Genomic DNA, 21,545 nt, shown 5'->3' with positions numbered 1-21,545 from the left:
CCACTTCCGTCGGCAGCGAATTCCAGGACCTCACCACTCGCTGCATAAAAAGGTTTTTCCTCACATCCCCCCTGTATCTCTTGCCCAAAACCTTAAATCTGTGTCCCCTAATCTTTGTACCATCAACTAGTGGGAAAAGCCTTTCCCCGTGCAACCTATCCAAACCCATCATAATCTTGTACACCTCTATCAAATCACCCCTCAACCTCCTTTGCTCTAATTAACACAAATCCAGCTTCTCTAACCTGTCCTTGTAGCTAAGATCTCCCATCCCCGGAGCCATTCTGGTAAATCTCCTCTGCACCCTCTCAAGGGCCTTCACATCCTTCCTAAATTGTGGTGACCAGAACTGGACACAATACTCCAGTTGTGGCCTAACCAGCGCTTTATAAAGGTTCAGCATAACTTCTCTACTTTTGTACTCAATACCCCTATTTATGAAGCCCAAGATCCCATGGGGGAAAAATTCAGTTGGTTTGCGCCTCCCGTTAGCGCCTTAAGAGGGCGCTAATTGGGCGCAAAGCAACTAGCGCCCGGGTGCGGCGATGTTTGCGCCACTCGCGAAATTAACTAGGCATTTTGCGGCGGCGCTAAACACTACCGTCGCAATCTCCTGCACCGGCAGATCGTGACATCAGTCGAGCGCGCAATGCCCCGGTAGCGCCCTGGACCAGATGTTGAGTGGCGCCCCTGCCTTACCGCCTGCCGTTAGCAACGACAGGTTGAGGGGAGCGTTTTGCAGTCAGAAAGGGACTGGGGAAGCGCTATTTAAAAGCGACCGCTTCCTGCCTTTTTTTGTTGGTGACATTTTTGCACCACGTATTCTGAGAGAGAGAGAGAAAGACCTCTGGAGAAATTCAACACTGTGTGAAGGAGTTTTGGGTACTGAGCTGCACTTTGCAGGTTCATTTTGATTTGCCCTTCCTTGTATTGATTTAGAAGAGACTGTGGGGGCTGCACTCTGAGCTCTTTCCCTGGGTCTCTCCATTGTTCTTTCCAGCAGATTTGATGTGCAGGTCTCTCCAGGCCAAGATTCAAGGCTGCAATGAGCAGGATGTGGATTGAGAGCAAAATCAACCCTCCCCTTTAAGATAAAAACAGAAAATGCTGGAGAAACTCAGCAGGTCAAGCAGCATCTGTGAAGAGAGAAACAGAGTTAACGTTTCAGGTCGATGACCTTTTGTCAGAACTCCCCTTTAAGAACTGGCTGGCGCCAGTGTGTCTGTGTTCCATTGCTGACTGACATCACATGAGCTTTGCCAGCGCCCTGAGGTAGCGCCTCGCTCCTCGGCCTTTGCGCCTTAAGACAGGTGTGAAGCGCCTGATTTAGCGCTCCAATCACCTCCAAGGGCGATAAAAGCCAAGTTTGCCGTCGGAGGCGATAATTAGCGCCAGGCGCTAAACTTTGCGCACGGCCGATAATGGCGCCCCAAACGGGGCGATACTGAATTTTTCTCCCCATATGCTTTGCTAACCCCACTCTCTCAATACGTCCTGCCACCTTCAGGGACCTATGCACATTAACTCCCTATCATGTGACTGATACAAGCTTAAAATCTGGCACACTTTAAATATTTATATTCTTGCTTTAATTTCTATGGGCACTTTGCAGTCTTTGCTTACGGTGCAAGTGCTTCATTCGTTTATTTTCCACTCCATCTCCAGATTTTTCTCAGTTAGTTGCGCATTCTGAAAGATATTTCTCTTTCCTTATTTTCCACGGTAGGTTCGTAATTCTCACTGAAGCTGTCGCTGTTGTAGCACTGCCCAGGGAGGCATTGTTCATCGTGGAGTCACCAATGACCAACGTGGCAATTCACCATTAGGCTTGGCTGATTGAATTCGGTCACAGTATCTGAGTAAACATCCAATCTCGGCCCCACGTAAACCTTCCCTCTCTGTGATACAAAAGAAACCACAGCACAAATAACATTGTTAGTTCAGAATTTCTATTTACTAATTTAAATTATACAAAATGGTCAAAAAAATGAAATATTTTTATTTTTGATATTTTCATCTGCTCATACCTCACAGTTGTTTGTAATTTTTCTGCAATCTGGTTGTCAGATTTTTGAAGGTGCACTCTGGATATTGTAGTTCCACAGGAGCAGGCTGAAAACTACAACTTCCATGATGCATCTTTCTCGCCAACAAAATTACAAGGTGGGTGGGGGAGGGAGGGAGGAACAGCTGGGGAAATTTATCATTTATTTTTTGCCTGGGCCTCCCCTTCCAGTGGTCCACTTGTATCATGGGGAGGTTCCTAATTTGAATCATTTTCACAGCCACAATAAGCCTTACAGTGGGCGAGAAATTGCTGAAAAGTGATGACGATGCACGTCGTTATTAATGTGAAAATCAGTCAGCAACTTATGGCACGGAAGAGATATGCAGTGAATTGCGAATCGCCATAAGTTGCTGGATGATATGTGCCGCTCCGCTGTTAGCTTCCAGAAAATGACATCTCGGCCTTAACCTCGCGGTGATTTTCATGGAATTGCTGCATTTGCACTTTAATTGCCCGTTAAACTTGCCACAGAAAGTTGGTCTAGTAACTAGCAGCATAAGTAACAAGATAATAATTGTTAATGACTGCCAATCAACCTCTCTGGCCCAGAAAGTGAACAATTAAAAGTGCCGAGTCTCATTCCTTCAGCTCGTGAATTGTTCTTAGAGATTTTTAAAAAATTCTTTCTTTTCCTTTCTGTCTCTTTTTCTCTCTCTCTTAATCCAATCTTATTTTTCCCTCGCTTTATTTCTCTTTCTGTGCCTGATTTGACATTGAATTCACACACTCTAATCCATGCTCCTTCTCAGTCCTTCCTCTGTTTATTTCTCAATCCTTAAATCCCATTGTTAAGGACATACCCTGTTTGTCCCATTGTTCAACAGTATCCCAGATGCCCTGCTGCCCTCCGTTATCAGCTCGCACTGCTAGCAGCTTACAGGGCAAAAAAGTATTGAGTCATAGGGGGTGATTTTGCCAATGGGGAGCTTTTGGAGGCGGGACTCCTACTTGTCGGGTTTCAGTCCTGCCTCCATCAACTTCTGGCCAACCCACGCTATTTTCCCCTGATTGACTTTGTTAAGCCTACCTAGCGGGCTTAGCAGGCCAATTAAGGGAAAGCCGGTTGCAGAGAACGTCAACGTATGACGTTTCATCTGTCAAAAATTTTTGACAGGTGAATTGTCATCGTTTGACAGCTCTGTGAAGCTGTCAAACAGTGACACTCTCTGTAGTTTGATGAGGTCTTGAATTCAAGACCTCATCAAACCTCTTTCTTTTACAGAAATTAGATGGTTTAAGAACAAAATACACACTGCATAGGGTTTTGGCTCAACCTTTGATTCATTCGTTTACTGAACACACACACACAATTACCTCCCCAGTATAAGTCCCTATGATTTATACTAGACTAACAACCGCAAAATACAAACCCCTACGCAAGGGTCATTTGCATCGACACAATATGGCACAGTTAAATCCGTCCGCAGTTTGACTGTTATATATAAAGTTACCCAGATTGTGATCTGACTGAAACTCACAAACTTACTCAGACTCGATCACAAAAGCCCCCCTCTATGATTTGACTGCAACATACAATCACCACTCCCGATCAGCTGTCTCCTGGAGTTGATTGTAGGCCCGAATCTTTCTGCTCACTGCTCTTGCGTTAGCTCCCCACGCTGACTCTTTTCGAAGTGACTCCTCTTTAAACCAAAAAACAACTTACAATATCTGAAACACATTTCCTGGCCCCCTCCTGTGCACACGATGGCCGTATCAAAATGTGTGAATGTCTCTAGCAGGGAACTCTTGATAGTTAATTGCCCCTCGTATTGTCTATTGATTACTTGGGCATCGACTGTCTATATTGAGGTCCTTTCTGACAATGCAACCTTCCCAAGGTGACTGCGTATGCTAATTGTTGGTTTCTCTTAGCATTCGTGTTCGAATGGTTCAGGGCCCGGCCCATTGTCTAGGCCTGCGCTGATACCAGCTCTTCTGGAGCCATGGTCCAAGGTGAACAATGTAACCCCTTAAGGTAAACGGATATGCATAAATGTTCCTTTTCAGAAGCATTTGTATTTTAGATTGTCTGTGAAAATTGATATCCAGTCTCTTGATGGTTTGTACCTTCGGCTGCAATGTTTGAATTAACCCTTTATTGCCGAGCCCTTTTTGTGGGCTGTGCAGTTCTGGGTTTTTATATTTCATAGTCCAATTTTTACCGTTGGGGGGAGGAATGGATCCTACAATCCGGAGATTACTACCTTTGAGGACCTGCTTTTTAATCTCTCTCCTAGCTCCCTAAACTTTGCCTGCAGGACCTCATCCCTCTTTCTGCCTATGTCGTTGGTTCCAATATAGACAATGACCTCTGGCTGTTCACCCTCCCCCCTCAGAGTGTCCTACAGCCGCTCATTGGCATCCTTGACCCTGGCACCAGGGAGGCAACATACCATCCTGAGCTGAAGGGTGCAGGAACAAGTCTAACTAACGGGGCACGTAGCGAGATGCCCCACTTCAGCAACATCCGGCTCAGTATATTCACTGTAATGGACTGCGCTGAGCTCATTGGTCACATTGAAGGCTTCAGACCTCCACACTCAATTATATTTCAGTGCAGCTTCAGGAACCGGGTATCACATTATCGCCAAGATGCCAAACATGTTGGCAAGATTGGTGGGAGACCAGAGGATTGGGAAATTTTTTTAAACCAGCAAAGGATGACTAAAAAAATAATAAAGAGAGAGAAGATGAATTATGAGAGTAAACTGGCAAGAAATATTAAAACAGATAGTAAGAGCTTCTACAGGTATATAAAAAGGAAGAGAGTAGCTAAAGTAAACGTTGGTCCCTTAGAGGATGAGACTGGGGAATTAATAATGGGGAATGAGGAAATGGCAGAGACCCTGAACAAATATTTTGTACCTGTCTTCACGGTAGAAGACACTATCAACATCCTAATAATGGATAATCCAGGGGCCACAGGGAAGGGGGAACTAAAGACAATCACTATCACTAAGGAAATAGTACTCGGTAAAATAATGGGACTAAAAGACAAGTCCCCATGACCAGATGGCCTGCATCCCAGGGTCTTAAAAGAAGTGGCTGCAGAGATAGTGAATGCATTGGTTGCAATCTACCAAAATTCCCTGGACTCTGGAGAGGTCCCAGCAAATTGGAAAACTGCAAATGTAACACCCCTATTTAAGAAAGGAGGGAGACAGAAAGCAGGAAACTATAGATCAGTTAGCCCAACACCTGTTGTTGGGAAAATGCTGGAGTCCTTCATTAAGGAAGCAGTAGCAGGGTATTTGGAAAATCATAATGCAGTCACGCAGAGTCAGCATGGTTTTATGAAAGGGAAATCATGTTTTACAAATTTGCTGGAGTTCTTTGAGGATGTAACAAGCAGGGTGGACAAAGGTGAGTCAGTGGATGTGGTGTATTTGGATTTCCAGAAGGCATTCGATAAGGTGCCACATAAAAGGTTACTGCATAAGATAAGAGCTCACGGAGTTGGGGGTAATATATTAGCATGGATAGAGAATTGGCTAACTAACAGAAAGCAGAAAGTCGGGATAAATAGGTCATTTTCCGGTTGGCAAACGGTAACTAATGGGGTGCCACAGGGATTGGTGCTGGGGCCTCAACTATTTACAATCTACATTAATGACTTGGATGAAAGGACCAAATATAATGTAGCCAAGTTTGCGGATGATACAAAGATGGGTGGGAAAGCAAGTTGTGCAGAGGACTCAAAGAATCTGCAAAGAGATATAGACAGGTTAAGTGAATGGGCAAACATTTGGCAGATGGAGTATAATGTGGAAAAGTGCGAGGTTATCCACTTCGGCAGGAAAAATAAAAAAACACATTGTTATTTAAATGGAGAGAGATTACAAAATGCTACAGTTCAGAGGGACCTGGGGGTCCTTGTGCATGAAACACAAAAAGTTAGCATGCAGGTACAGCAAGTAATCAAAAAGGCAAATGGAATGTTGGCCTTTATTTCAAGGGGGTTGGAGTATAAAAGCAGGGAAGTCCTACTACAACTGTACAAGGTATTGGTGAGACCACACCTTGAGTACTGCGTACAGTTTTGGTCTCCTTATTTAAGGAAGGATATACGTGCATTGGAGGCAGTTCAGAGACGATTCACTAGGTTAATTCCAGAGATGAGGGGGTTAACTTATAAGGAAAGGTTGAGCAGGTTGGGCCTATACTCATTGGAATTTAGAAGAATGAGAGGTGATCTTATTGAAACATATAAGATACTGAGGGGGCTCGACAAGGTAGATGCAGAGAGGATGTTTCCCCTCGTGGGGAAATCTAGACCTCTGGGGCATATTTTCAGAATAAAGGGTCGCCCTCTTAGAACTGAGATTGAGATGAGGAGGAATTTCTTCTCTCAGAGGGTCATAAATCTGTGGAATTCTCTGCCCCAGAGAGCTGTGGAGGCTGGGTCATTAAATACATTTAAGGAGGAGATAGACAGATTTTTGCAAGATACGGGAGTGAAGGGTTATGGGGAGCAGGCAGGGAAGTGGCTTTGAGCCCAAGATCAGCCATGATCTTATTGAATGGCGGAGCAGGCTCGAGGGGCCAAGTGGCCTATTCCTGCTCCTATTTCTTATGTTCTTATTTCATAAGTAGTTAAAGTTGCACTGGATTGAATTGAATTGAGGATCTTTAATTCTCATAACACATTTGGTAGAAAAATATAATGGCCCAGAAATTTGGGTCTCCATGGGTGAGTACGCACAGGGTACTCACCCGTAAGCCAAATGGAAGTGCCAGTTTCCTGCATGCACTGCGCATGCGCAGGAAACCGGCACTTCCGTTCCCCTGAAAGCAGGGGTTCAGAGGTCGAACGCGTGCGCGGGGGAGGCTGCGCGTGCGCATCAAACTTCGTTTTTTTTTACAGGTTTTCCCGGGAATGTAAGCCTGCAGAATTTAGAAATGTAAAAAGCAGGCATAAGGCTTGCTTTTTACAAAGTAAGTGGTGAATTAATTAAAATTAAAACATTTTTTCCACAGGTTTATTATTTTTAAATACTTTAAAGCAGCGTAAGTTTATTTTTAGCCCCGTTAGAAAATAAAATTATTTTTTTCAAAAATTTAAATTATTGTTTAAAATAGTTATTTCATTTAATTTATAGTTTATTTAAAAAATGTGATTTTTAAAAAATTTATTTGAAGATTTAGTGCTATTTTGGGGCCGTAGTATTTATAAGTCTTGACAGCACTTCCTGTCAGACTTATGAATGTAACATTCCCTGCTCCGATTGGCTCCCCATGGCCCACGTGATCCCAGGGGATGCATCGAACTAACTGCGCCCCTGGGATACGCAAGCACTGTGCGCCGGCAGCTGGACCAGGCCCCGGATCGAAATTCCACGGGGGCCGGCGCGCTAGGTAAGTGCAGATCGGGGGCTTGCACACGCGGGAAGCCCCCGACCTGAATTTCTGGGCCAATAACGTTTATTTCTGTGTTCATTTTGGCTCCTTTATAGCACGTGAGTAGAGTGCCTTGTAAAAATGATAGTCGATCATATTATAATTATCCATGACTTGAAAATAATCTTGTTGCTTTGCTGAGAAATTGACCATATGGCAATCTGTAGGGATGCTGAGCAGTAACAAGTAGTACTTGTGGCTAATGGAAAATATGCTCTTGTATTAATGCAGAATGATGACAGTCCTTGTATAACTTGCAAGTGATCAGGCAATTTACATTCTCAGCTCCACTGTAGCTGAATGGTGGTTTGCCTGAAAGCAAATTTCTTCCATTGATTCAGGCTGACCTCTCGTGTATGACCCTTGCCTTGCCACAAGCAGCCAGAGGGCAGTAACAAGTACTGGGAGATGGTGAAGGCATTTTGTGACTGTGGGTATCGAGGGAAACGGTCAGGTTTCAGGGTGTCACTGCTAGAAGTGAATTATGACAGAGGCTTAATGCACATGCGTATTAAGGGTAGTGTCAGTTTCTCGCGGGCTTTTTTTTTCTGCATTGTGTCCGCAAAATAATGAAGTTATATCTTGGTCCTGAAACAGCGGTGTCTCTCAGAGTACGCCGTTGTATTGAAATGCCCCGCAAGTTCGAGATTTCTGCATGCACGAAATCCGGAATTTGCGGCCTGTCGACGTACGCGTTCACAGGCCATCCGCGGGGGCCCCGAGTATGCAATCGCTGGCGCTGAGTTGGTCTATTTGGCCAGCATTTGCCCACGTGTTTGCATCAGCGTAAGGGGATATCAAAGGCTTAAATTAAACATTTTCATAACCTAAATTATGCACATACACTGTTTTAAATGAGTCTATGCAAATATTGACCTGGATTACAATTTTAATGATGTATAAAATTATCAAAAAATTAAATTTTTGTTGAGGTTGGTGCAATGAAGGTAATTATGAATAAAATTTCAATTCTGTACATTGTCTGATTATTAGATTTGGGGATTCAATTGCATATCATTAGAGGATTCTCTTCATGAATGATTGAAATGGAATTCTGCTTATTGATTGAGGGACTGGGCCCACGTAATCCCAGGTACGCTTCTGCAACACCTGCGTCCCTGGGATCCGTGGGCCATTACACTGCCCTCCGCCTCGAGGCCTGAGATCGCAACTCTGCAGAGCCTGGGTGCCAGGAGGTACTTTCATAATTATTTTGCGGGTTGGAGGCGTACTGCAACCGCAATTTCTAGCCCAATATAAAACCATTCCAGAATAAATTTCAAATGGTGAAACAAGCTACAGGTCAAAGTGCACCAAAATAAACTCCTAGTGAAGCATGTTTCTTGCCCCCCCCCCCCCCCCACCACCACCCCCACTTCCCACACGGGAAACATACTTCAGGAATTTCTAAATTAATTTTTGAGTACTTGGAGTTTTGCATTGGGTACAGTTGCAGATTAAGTCATGGCAAGTTTATGCCCCACTGAACTCCCATGGTAACTATTTCTGTACGTCATGTGTGGGTTTCAGTTTTTACTGTAAAAACAAATTGAATTGTGGAAAGTGATCCCGAAACACTAATAAAATCCTGAAACATAATGCAGCAAAAAGGAGTTTAATTTATTCAGACACCATGAAGCAGTGTTCTCAGGCATAGGCCTTTATTCAGGGCTGTTTTTCAGTTTCAGGTTTTTCACGTCGTCAACTCTTTTGGAACTGTGTCAACATTGTGAAACTGTTCATCACCTTTGTGAATGTTGTAGGTGAGCAGGTGCGCTATCTGAGAGCGACAAAGAAAGAGTTAGAAGGAAGGAAAGAAAGAGAGACAATTTTGGTTTTACTTTTCTCTGGGCATGGCACAGCACGTCAACTATTGTATATCAACAATCATATAATCTCGACAGTGACTACTGTAGTGTATGTACCTTTAAGGGGGAGAACTACTTTTTACAGCTCCTGTATCCTGTAGTACCGGCAGTGACCACACCTGTATATAAACCCTGAGTATAAACCTGTACAGTCAGTTGCAGTTTGAACCCTCATTCAGTAAACACCTGTTGATCGTTCCCTGCAGTCTTTGTCTGATTATTGGAGGACACAACATTAAGCTACACGGATATAACATTGGTGACGACGCAGATTCGAACCTACCTGCAACTCTGGATCACCTCCCAGGGATTCGCTCCTGGAGAACAGTGGAAGGAGGTCGAATCCAGAAGCACGGGCGTCGACCACGGGCAACCGCCCAGTCATCCAGCGGAGATTTGAGCATCGCAGGGGAGGCTGTCGAGAGCCAGGCTTGGCTTTCCAGTCAGGGTGGTCCAGCGAAACGGGCTGGCAACAGGTACTGCGCAGACCCTTCCCGGACAGCGGCGGCTAGAGCCGACCGAGTGGCACAGAAAAAGACCGAGCAGCGTCGGTGGGGGAGAGAGAGAGGGCAGAGCGCACAGGGCGCAGCCGGTGTTCAGGACCGAGCGGCTTCAACGGGGAGAGAGACAAGAGAGAGCAGAGCGCAGCCGGTGTTCAAGGGCCGAGCAGCGTCAACGGGGGAGAGAGGCGCGCAGGAAAACGCGAGGCACTGCCATTGCCATGAGAACCGCAGAGAGCGGCATTGGTAGCAGCGCAGGAGCAGCGCACGAAACACACAGGGCATCGCCATTTGCCACGAGGGCCGCCAAGAGCGGCGTTGGCAGCAGCGCAGGAGACGCCATTTTAAGCCGCAGCGGGGAAGAAAGGAAAGCGCGGGAGACGCCATTTTAAGCCAGTCTAACCACACCCAAAAATGCCGAAGAGTGGCAGTATCACAGCGTTCGACAATTAAGTCGAAGATTGGACGACATATGTCGAACGCATAGAAGTATACTGCAAGGCGAATGAAGTGCCAGATGACAAGAAAGCGCTGGTATTGTTGAATTACATGGGTACGAAACCTAGTAACCCCAGAGAAGCCAGTAGAAAAGGATTTTGAAAATATTGTGTCAATCCTACAGGACCACTTAAACCCCACACCGCTGCTGATAGCAGAAAGATTTAAGTTTCACAAAAGGAACCAGCATAAAGATGAAAGTAATGCTGAGTATTTAACGGAACTGCGCAAGCTATCGAAACACTGCCAGTTTGGAACGGGATTAGCAGATACTTTAAGGGACAAGTTTGTGTGTGGGCTTCAAAGTGAAGGAACCCAGAAACGGCTTCTATCAGAAAAGGATCTTACGCTGGACAAGGCTTTCAGCATTGCAGTATCACACAAAGCAGCAGCACGGGGCGCTGCAGAGATACAACGGAGACCGCAAGAATATGGCACAAATGAAATGTCATACGGAACAGTGAAGTGCTATCGCTGCGGCAGAACAACACACGACCATAATGATTGCTGGTTCAAGGACAAAGTGTGCACAGTGTGGAAAAGTAGGACACATAGCAAGAGTCTGCAGGTCGGGAAAGAAAACCAGCAGCAAGAAATCTCCACAGGAGAAGTACAAGAAGGTACATAAGGTGACGGAGAGTAGTTCAGACGAACAGAAGAGTGACAGACTCCGGAAGCAAGGAGCTGGGTTGTCTGAAACTACATAATGTGATCAAAACGGAGGATCACCAAACTATCTGGGTCATGCTCAAGATAGCAGGAGTCCAAGTGAAAATGGAATTGGACACAGGATCAGCCCTAACAGTCATAAACCGAAGGGACTACAAGCGGCTATTCTCACATATACCCTTGAGAGATACAAAGATTGTCTTGAAGACGTACACGGGGCAAAAAGTCTACCCCAAAGGAAAAATAAGGGTGAACGTTATATATAATGGCAAGGAAACACCAAAAATGGACCTATATGTATTGCCAGATGGAGGACCACCACTACTAGGACGTGAATGGATCCGGAAGATACAGCTAGATTGGCATTCCATACAAGCACTGACTGTAGATGCCAAAAAGGATGACGACGTCACACCTGGACGACTGTCAAAAATGCTAACTGACGCACAAGAAGTGTTCCAGCAGGGACTCGGAACACTAAAAGGCATAACAGCAACGATCAAAATAGAGGAAAATGCAAGCCCAAAGTCTTTTAAGGCCAGACCAGTACCTTATGCGATCCGCCCAGCCGTCGAAGCAGAGCTGGAAGGTTTGGAACGTTCAGGAGTACTGTCCAAAGTGGACTGGAGCGAGTGGGCTACACCCATCGTTCCTGTAATGAAGAGGTCGTTGAGTAATACGCCTGGGGAACCAAAGAAGGTTCGCATCTGTGGGGACTTTAAGGTGACAGTGAACCCAGTCCTTCACACTGTACAATATCCGCTTCAGCGGAGTGAAGATATTTTTGCCTCGCTATCTGGAGGGAAACGCTTCACTAAGATTGATCTGGCCCAGGCGTACCTGCAAATGGAGGTAGAAGAAGCCTCGAAACAGTACCTCACGATCAACACTCATAAAGGTCTCTACCAATACAACCGGCTGGTGTTTGGGGTAGCATCAGCTCCGGCTATTTGGCAAAGGGCAATGGAACAAGTCCTGCAAGGGATTCCAGGGACCCAGTGTTATTTGGACGACATCCTGGTCACGGGCGAAAATGACAGTGATCACCTCGCCAACCTGGAGCAGGTGCTCACTAGATTGAAGGAATATGGGCTCCGAGCTAATCGCCACAAATGTGAGTTTTTCCAGAAGCAGATCTCGTATTGTGGCCACGTTATTGATAAAGAGGGGTTACATAAGTCCCCTGAAAAGATTGAGGCAGTAGTCAAGGCTCCAGCACCGGAAAATGTGTCACAACTGAGGTCGTTCCTCGGGCTGGTGAACTACTACCATAAGTTCTTGCCGAATTTGTCTACCGTACTACACCCACTGAACACCCTACTGCAAACGGGGGTACCATGGAAGTGGAGTGACGAATGTAAACGAGCTTTCCAGAAGAGCAAAGTATTGATCACATCAAAAGAGGTGTTGGCTCATTTCAACCCAGCACTACCAATTCGGTTGGCGTGTGATGCATCACCCTATGGCATTGGAGCGGTGCTGTCGCACAAATTCCCGGACGGCTCGGAGAGGCCAGTAGCCTTTGTGTCTCGGTCACTAACCTCAGCCGAGTGTAACTACGCCCAGATTGACAGGGAGGCCCTCAGCCTAGTGTGGGGAGTGAAAAAGTTCAATCACTATCTGCACGGGCAGAAGTTCACCTTGCTGACTGACCACCAACCACTTGTCTCCATCTTTAATCCAAAGAAGGGCGTTCCGGTGATGACTGCACAACGGCTACAAAGATGGTCCCTTTTTCTAGGGGCGCACCAATATGAAATTGAGTATAAGGGCACGAAACAGCATGGAAATGCTGATGGGCTATCACGCCTGCCACTGCCTACTGCGGAGGAAGCACCAGCAGTGGATCCTGTCGAAATATTTCGTTCGACTATAATTGAATGCTTGCCAGTAACTAACGCTGGTATAGAGAAGAAGACCTGAAATGACCCGACACTGTCTCGGGTATATGATTTGACGGTGAAGGGATGGCCAGCACATGGCGACTCACTGTTGCCAGCATTCTCATCCAGAAGAGAACAGCTGTCAGTATGCCAGGTGACCTTGATGTGTGGATCCCGAGTGGTAATTCCACCCAAGTTAAGGGAGAGAGTGCTCAATGAGCTTCACGAAGGTCATCTGGGAGGGGTGAAAATGAAAAGCCTTGCTAGGGCTTATGTGTGGTGGCCGGGGATCGATCAGCAAATCGAGGACCTGACAAAGAGCTGCTCAGGATGCCAGAAGTTCCAAAATGCACCACCACATGCCCCTCTACACCCATGGGATTGGCCCTCATCTCCATGGCAACGGGTGCATATTGATTTTGCTGGTCCATTCATGGACTCAATGTTTTTAATAGCCGTGGATGCGCACTCAAAATGGCCTGAGGTGATCAAAATGTCCTCCACCACCACGGAGAAAACTATTGCAGTCCTACGGACCATTTTTGCCAGGAACAGCTTGCCAGAGCAGATTTGCTCTGATAACGGACCACAGTTTGTGTCCGAAGAGTTTCGAAGATTTATGAAAAGGAATGGGGTAAGGCATTACACATCCGCCCCGTATCATCCAGCCACAAATGGATTGGCTGAGAGGTTCGTACAAACCTTTAAAAAAGCAGTAAAGGCCATGTGCGATGACGACATTCCACTGCAGCATAAGGTGGACAATTTCCTGTTAGCCTACAGAAATGCGACACATGCAGTCACCAACCAGGCCCCGGCCATGATGTTCTTTAACCGAAGGTTGAGATCTCGTCTGGATTTGCTCAGACCAAATGTACGAAGAGATGTTGAGAGTAAGCAATTCCAGCACATCAATGAGAAGCCGATAAGGAGCTTCAATGTCGGGCAACCAGTCTTGGCCCACGACTACCGAACAGAGAAATGGCAACCAGGAACGATATGCAAACGGCAGGGGCCACTAATGTACACAGTGGATGTTCGGGAGAACATTGTGAGACGCCATGCTGACCAGATCCTAGAGTCACAGGAACGAGTCAACCCCATGTCTCGGCCATACGTACCTGGTGAGGAACCCGACGTACAGGTCGCATCTACCTCAGAAACAATAGCATTGGAAGCTGATGAATCAACTGACGACAGGGTGTTAGAATCGCCTCCGCACCAAGAGCGAGACACTCGGGAAAGGCGTTATCCAGAAAGAATCAGGAAGCCTCCCCAAAGACTGAATTTATAAATCGACTATTTTCAGTTAATGTTGCATGTTAAAAGTGTTAATTGTAATTAGTTTGATATTTAATTGTTAAATGAGTTTTATGGTACTGTTAATCTAAAAGGGGAGGAATTGTAATGTATGTACCTTTAAGGGGGAGAACTACTTTTTACAGCTCCTGTATCCTGTAGTACCGGCAGTGACCACACCTGTATATAAACCCTGAGTAGTGATCTGTACAGTCAGTTGCAGTTTGAACCCTCATTCAGTAAACACCTGTTGATCGTTCCCTGCAGTCTGTTGCCTGATTATTGAAGGACACAACATTAAGATACACGGATATAACAATTACACTTCAAAAAAATGTACTTCATTGGGTGTAAAGTGCTTTGGGATGTCCTGAAGTCATTAATGGTGCTATATAAATGCAAGTTCTTTTTTTAACTGTTCATATATAATATATTGTAGGTTACATAATGGCCCAAAATTTGTGATTGGAGGCTTCCGACCTATAAAAAATCTATGCATTTACCTGGTGACCCAGGAGGTATGGAGGCCTGTGATCCTGGGCCTCTCTGGTATCCCGGGGTGCATGTGAGTCGGCCCAACCAATAAAAGAAGGGAATCCCCATTCATGAATGGGGATCACTTAAAAAATGCATAAAATATGACACATGAAATAAATTTTAAAAATTACTTTTTGAAAATTAATGAAAATGCCATTTAATTAAATATTTTAAACAAAAATTTAATTTAAATTTTTTTTTAAAATATGTTTTAATAGGGCTAAAAATAAACTTACTTTATTGGACAGGGTTTTTAATGTAAAAATGAGTGATACAATTTTATTTTTCTATTTTTTTTCATTTTTATGCTGGTAAAAGCAAGCCTTACGTCTGCTTTTACCAAGCGTTAGAATTTCACAGGCATTCAGCGGGCGGAAGTTGGGCAAATAGCGTAACTCTCCACCCGCAGAGGCCCTTCTCCCGGGGATGCAGAGGATCTGTCAAGAAGATTCTTGACACATTGCAAGTTCCAGGTTTTAGCGCATGTGCTTCGCATACCTAAGCCCGGAACTTGCGCGGCCCCCACGGGCGGTGCGCACCTCATACGCACCCGAAGGGGTCGCAAAATACGGCCCTTTATAATACTCCTGTTGTATAAGAATGCATCCTCTGATTGCTATTAGTTCTGCTAGTACTTATGAGTATGTTGTAAAGTCTGAAGCTGATGAGTAATACTGTGTATGGGTTCTCGAGCACTGGTATCCTTCATGGGCCCATTCTTCATATGTGACCCTAAACAAGTTAATATTGGCAGATTGTTTTACCATGAGGATATCGCAGAGAAACCAAATCCAGTTCTTTCCTGATGTCCACTTTCAGCTGGGTTTATCAGGCAGTGATCAGGAGCAGCAACGCTCGCTAAAATTATGTCCCTTCCTCAACCGAATGACACTGAGTCCCCTAATACTGCCTTGACTGAGATTCGTCAATTTAGTACAAATCAAGAATCGAACCTAGAACTTTGTTGGTGCAGTGTCCTGTAGGGTTGCTAATGCTGGCTGGAGGTATTCCTGAAGATTTGATCACCTGATGGCTGACTTCTAAACATGTGACTTGTGCAAATGTTAATACGTTTACATAATAAATGTTAAGTTCCCTGTAGTTGAGTATCTTTGTTTGTGGTTTTACGCCAGCAGCCATTGTGTGAGAGGGCGAAGAGGTGAAAACACGGGTGGGATAGAGGGGAAATCAAGGGTGGGGGAGCAATTCGCAGAGGGGAAACCAGGTGGGAGCAACTTTAATTCCACCAGTAACTAATAGTAACTCACTGATGTTATGCTAACTAATAGAAATGCTGCTAACTCAGGTTTCCTTAATAACAAACAGTAATACAGTAACTCACTGATAGTTTATATGTGAATGGTAGTAATAGGCATAATACCTGAATATCCTTCCTTAGGATCTTCTCCTCCCCACCACGATTCCCAACCCCCACCCTGCGATGTCCCCCACCGCGGCCTTTCCCTTTCTCCTTCCCTTGCTACCTCCCTCCTCTCTGGTCCTTTCGGGGGGGGCGGTGGGGGGTGGAAACTGAGGGAAAAAAACTCAAATGAGGTCCTGCTGTTAAATTCGGCAGGATCTCCGCAGTCCTCGTATTTCCGAGTTTCACGGTTGCTAAAAGTCCCCATGCTCCCTCCCCGCCCCCCTGTAAATAATGGGGCCGATGCACCAGAAACCAAGCAGATGGCATGGAGCCACTTAATCTGCAATTCACAGGTAAATTTTTAATGAAAATGTGAAAGAGCAGTGACACACCGAGAGGACTTGAAGCTGGTTAACTTCACTCAGCGATTAGTAAAACTCTTTCAAAGGGCCCAAAGCACCTCTGCGTACCACACAATGGCCCCGATTTTCCCGAAGGTGCGGGGAATTGTCGGGTTCCCCGAATGTCGGGTTCCGACCCGAATCTAAATGGGTCAGCCAGCTGCACGCAATTTTCCCTCAATTGGCCAATTAATTTCCAGCGTGTGGGCACCCTTGCTAAGTGTCCAATTCCAGTCAGAAAGCCCCACGTTATGATGTCATCATTCGTGGTGCTTTGAAAGTGTCCAGCAAGCTTCTCAACCTCTGCAGGCTTCCCAACCAGTCGGACAGAATGGCACAGGAGCCTGCACCAGCTGCTGCCAGCGACAGAGGCCGAGCTGCCGCCAAATTTGACGAGACCTCATTGCAGACATTGGTGGATGGGGTTAGGGCCCACAGGGAGGTCCTTTTCCCTAGCTCAGGGAGGAAGAGGCCTCCCAAAGAGACCAGGGCTGCCTGGATGGAGGTGGCTGCAGAGGTCAACTCTCTGGGAGTCACCCGTCGGACCTGGATGCAGTGCAGGAAGCGCTTCCATGACCTTCACCGCACAGGAAAAGTAAGTATGAAGTTTCCATCACCCTCAACCTGATCCCCATTGCCTTTCTCCAACAGCACTCAGCTTCAGCAATCTCTTCCTCCACATCCCACTTCACAGTCACATCCATGCACCCTTACCCATTCCTCTCTCTCTCTATGCTCACATTCACATAACTATTCCACCATGCAGCCCTCACACTGCCGCTCACTCTGATGCTTGGAACACAACTGACAACACACAGGGAGGGCCCTTGGTCTTGCAGCCTCACACCATCTTTGTCTCCTTCTAAGTATCTATGCTATGCAATCTCTACACTCACTCCTGCACTCTCACTCAAACTCCACTTGTCTCCCTCATTGCAGGAAAAGAGAGCTCACAATAGACGAGAGCGTGCGAGGACTGGAGGAGGACCACCCTCAGTCGCCCACCTGAGCCCCTGGGAGGAAGCTGTGATGGAGATTGCTGGGGCTGACGTGCCTGTGGATGCTGGGGCAGGAGAGACAGGAGCAAGCCCGCAAGCTGGTAACAGAATAGTTCCCCATCTCTCTCATTGACATAGCATGAGTTGCTGATATGATTCTGAAGCCACATCATTTGGACTTATGAGCATCTGCCAAATCCAATGTGCAAGTAGCCTTGTCATCACATCTCCAACTCTTTCCTTTACTCCCCCACAGGACCATCTGGAGCCCCCGTCGCCACTGCCGAGGAGGAAGAGGCTTTGCAGCCAGACTCCTCAGAGGAAGCTCCAGCCTCTGAGGGCGCAGCGTCAGCAGAAGTAAGCGCACCCAGCACCAGCGCAGACACTCACACCTCGGTGGGACCTTCAGGACATAGAGTAGTGTTGTCACCTGGTGTATCACAGCTCACAAGTGAGCATCAGCAGAGTGTGGAGACAGGGACGGCAGTGGAGAGTCCTCGTCGGAGGGCGCAGGCCTCTGCCAGCACAGCTCAGCTGCATGTCGACCCTATGCCTCTGGGTCCATCCGCAAGAGAGGAGGTGATGGATCTCCATGCACAGATGCAGGAGTCTCTGGCAGGTTTTGTCTCCAGGGTCGCTGCGAGTGTGGAGCGAATGGAGGAGTCCATGGCGAGCATGAGCAAAGCCTTATTGGAGTCATTGGTGCATGAAAGCATCACCACGGAAAAGTTGGCTACCTCCGTGGTAAGGCTGGCTACTGCCGAGGAGAGGAGGGCTGCAGCCAAGGAGAGGAGGGCTGTGGCTGAGGAGAGGAGGGCTGCAGCCGAGGAGAGGAGGGCTACAGCCATGGAGGAGCTTAGTCGCCAGGGTATCGAAAACATGGTGAGTGCTCTGAATAGAATGGCATCTCTTGAGGGGCGATGGGCATCTATTGAGCACCGAAACCAGACCTTCATGGAAGTCCCTCTGAGCAGGACTTCCAGTGCTGAGACGGGTCCCCATGGCCCCCCTGATGTGCAGCAAGGTGCTCTCCAGCCACTTGCAGGCACGGAGGGGGAGCTGACCCATGAGAGGGAGGTTGTTGGCACACCTCAAGGAAGTGGGGGCTCCTCTCCACGCGCTCACACTTCCATGCCACTTCAGAGCCCCACTGGAGTCCACACCCCAGTGAGATAGGAGTCTCAAGCCCTGCACAGCCGCAGGAGCAGCAGACTGCTGGCGAACCCTCACAGGCTCGCCACCCCAGAGGACGCCCGCCAAAGGTGTCGAGACAGGCGCAGCAGGAAAGTGAGCAAGGGGCCTCCACATCTGCTGAAGCCACAGGGGTACCACTACGTAGAAGCACACATAAGAGAAAAATAAAGCACCACTAATCACAAGGGTAGTCACTTAGGTGAAAAGTCTTGTAAATAGTTTTAATGCCATCAGTTTCCTGTACATAAAAAATCTGGTGGCAACTGCTGCAGTTATGGCGTCTGTCGTTTGGCGAATGGGGATATCACATAGAGGCCTTAGGATAACTTGCAGATGTCAGCAAGCTGGTCAAATAGGTAGGAATGTGCAGGCGTGGGCCACTGACAATGGTCAGTTAAGAAGCAGTGAGGCTGCAGTGTTTGATGTACCAGACTACGCAAATCTGCCCAGGATGAGTGCATTCCTTGCATTCTGCCCAGCAATGTTCTTGCGCACTGGTGCCGCTGGTTGGCGGGCCTCTGCAGGATGCTCATTTCTGTCCTCCTCCTCCTCCTCCTCCGCATCATCCTCAGCATCATCCTCATCCGAGGTGGCTCTGTGAGGAGCCTCTTGGTCCTGCGGAATTGGCAAGCCACGACGCTGTGCCATGTTGTGAAGCACACAGCATACCACGACGATTTTGGAGACCCTGGCTGATGAGTACTGTAGGGCTCCACCTGATCTATCGAGGCATCTGAAGCGCATCTTCAGCAATCTGATGGTTTGCTCGATAATGCATCTGGTGGTAATGTGGCTGGAGTTGTAGTGCTCCTCAGCTTCGCTGGCTGGTCTCCTCAACGGCGTCATTAGCCAAGAGCGCAGGGGATATCCCTTGTCTCCAAGTAGCCATCCTTGAAGTTCATTTGGCGGACTGAATAGCGGAGGCACAGTAGACTGGCGCAGTATGAAGGAGTCATGGCAGCTGCCAGGGTACTTGGCACAAACATGCAAAATCACCTTCTTGTGGTCACACACCAGCTGAACGTTAAGGGAGTGGAAGCCCTTGCGGTTGACAAAAACTCCTGGATTGCGGTGGGGTGCCCTAAGGGCCACATGTGTGCAGTCAATGACGCCCTGCACCCTTGGAAAGACTGCCAGCTGAGCTAATCCAAGCGCTCGCGCCCTCACACTTGCGCGATCCCTAGTGAAATGGATGTGATTGTGCGCGAGGGCAAAGAAGGCATCGGTGACCTGTTTGATGCAAGTGTGTGCAGCCGCCTGGGAGATGCCGCTGATGTCTGCTGCTGATCCCTGGAAGGAGCCTGAGGCATAAAAGTTGAGTGCGGTGGTGACTTTGATGGCCACTGGTAAGGAGTGTGGACCTGGTGCTCTGGGCTCCAGGTCTTGCTGCAGCATTGCGCAGATGTCAGTCACAACCTCTCGCGAAAGTCGGAGCCACCTCTGGCACTGCTGCTCAGTCATGTTGAGGTAGCTCACCCTGTGTCTGTAGACCCTGTTTGGGGGGTGTCTCCTGCGCCGATGGCCTTCCATGCGCTGGCCCCTTCTGGCCTGTGCTGCCTCAGGTGGCTGAGCCGCAGCCTGTCGCTCCTGCTGGTGCTGCTGCTGTTGCTGGTGCTGCTGCTGTTGCTGGAGTTGCTCATTGACCTGCAGCTGAAAGCAAGCAAGCTAACTTTGTTCACGCCAGGTTTCATCAACGGTGTTCCCACCAGGCGTGTTTCACGTGGGGAAAGGCTGAAAATTGCAAGGGACCCTGAAAATAGGATTAAACATGCCAATTATTGATCATTAGGCTCCCGCCGACCATTCCCACCTGCTGCGGGCGGGACTGATTTGGGCCGTGCTGAAACACGGGGGCGAAAGTCGGGCGGGGCGGGGAATCGGGCGGGGGGGGGTCGTGACCCCCTATTTCTGCAATTCAGCCCCTGCCCGACGGCTGGGGGAAAATCGGGGCCAATGACTCTATTGTGATGAAAGCCAGGAATCTCTCTGGACGAGGAAAAAAATAATGGCGCAGGTCAAAAACGTGCGATTTCTTATGATCAAAATAAGAGAGCAATTCTGCGTGTGTTAAAGTGATGGGCAGTGTGCTCTGGGCGGAGAGGGATATTCTGCACTTCAGTGGCTGCAGAATCAGCAGTTGGCAAATGGGAGCAAGTGCCTGACACATTAGCGTTGTGCTCTCCACCACCAAACCCTTTCATCTCGCCGTTATGGCACATGGTACCTTTTAAAGCAATTGCAAGATTTTAAAAACCGCTGCAAAGGAAATATTTTCTTTAGTGACCATAAGTTGGGGAAGCTGCGTGTGGGTAAATGGCAGCCAAGTTGTTTCAGTGCCTGCTCCAGCAAGGAGCAAGTTCCTTAGGATGCTCGGTCTGCTGACAGCTTCCCTGGCAATGCCTGTCTTGATAAAATGCTTGATGATGTGCCTCAATAAATCCGAGACTCGATGTTAGCGAAACAAAACAAGGCTTTTATTGACTTAGAAGGTAACACACAGGAGAGAGGTATCTTCCATCCAGAGCTCTGCCATACTGGATGTGCTGCAGGCTGGGCCAGCTTACATAGGGGCCAGGTATGGGCGGAGCCCTACACATAGTACAATACAATGGGCCAGGTATGGGCGGAGCCCTACACATAGTACAATACAATGGTGAGGAAACGGAACAGAGGTAAGGGAAATGAAACTGAAACCAACCACAGTCACAGGCAGTGATGAATGGAATATTTCATCACACTTGAGTTTGTAGTGCATCCATGCCTTTGTTACCTCTAGACTTGACTATTCCAATGCACTCCTGGCTGGCCTCCCATGTCCCACCCTACGTAAACTTGAGGTCATCCAAAACTCTGCTGCCCATGTTGTA

The 21,545-nt window shown here is 47.4% G+C and overlaps 1 protein-coding gene and 1 long non-coding RNA gene across 12 annotated transcripts in view; one reads left to right on the top strand and one right to left on the bottom strand.

Annotated features, from left to right (window-relative positions):
* LOC147115177 (fer-1-like protein 6) overlaps nucleotides 1-21,545 on the bottom strand; it is a 904,394-nt gene that overhangs the window by 356,244 nt on the left and 526,605 nt on the right. The gene's annotated exons all lie outside the window — the stretch shown is intronic.
* LOC147115182 (uncharacterized) overlaps nucleotides 1-21,545 on the top strand; it is a 75,336-nt gene that overhangs the window by 16,989 nt on the left and 36,802 nt on the right. The window contains exon 1 of one of the 11 annotated variants that reach the window (XR_015079076.1): nucleotides 3,960-4,046. The exons of 9 other annotated variants lie outside the window; for them this stretch is intronic. This is a non-coding gene — a long non-coding RNA (uncharacterized LOC147115182). Of the gene's footprint in view, nucleotides 1-3,959; nucleotides 4,047-21,545 lie in introns of those variants that run through there. One more of the 11 variants, XR_015079079.1, reaches the window with a different exon arrangement.

The sequence above is a fragment of the Somniosus microcephalus genome, chromosome 7 (genome assembly GCF_052327205.1).
Source record: "Somniosus microcephalus isolate GS21.2 chromosome 7, FLI_Smic_1.0, whole genome shotgun sequence".
NCBI classification, from domain to species: Eukaryota; Metazoa; Chordata; class Chondrichthyes; order Squaliformes; family Somniosidae; genus Somniosus; species Somniosus microcephalus.
Note: the sequence above shows the minus strand (reverse complement) of the source record. Positions and strands in the feature narration are given on the sequence as shown.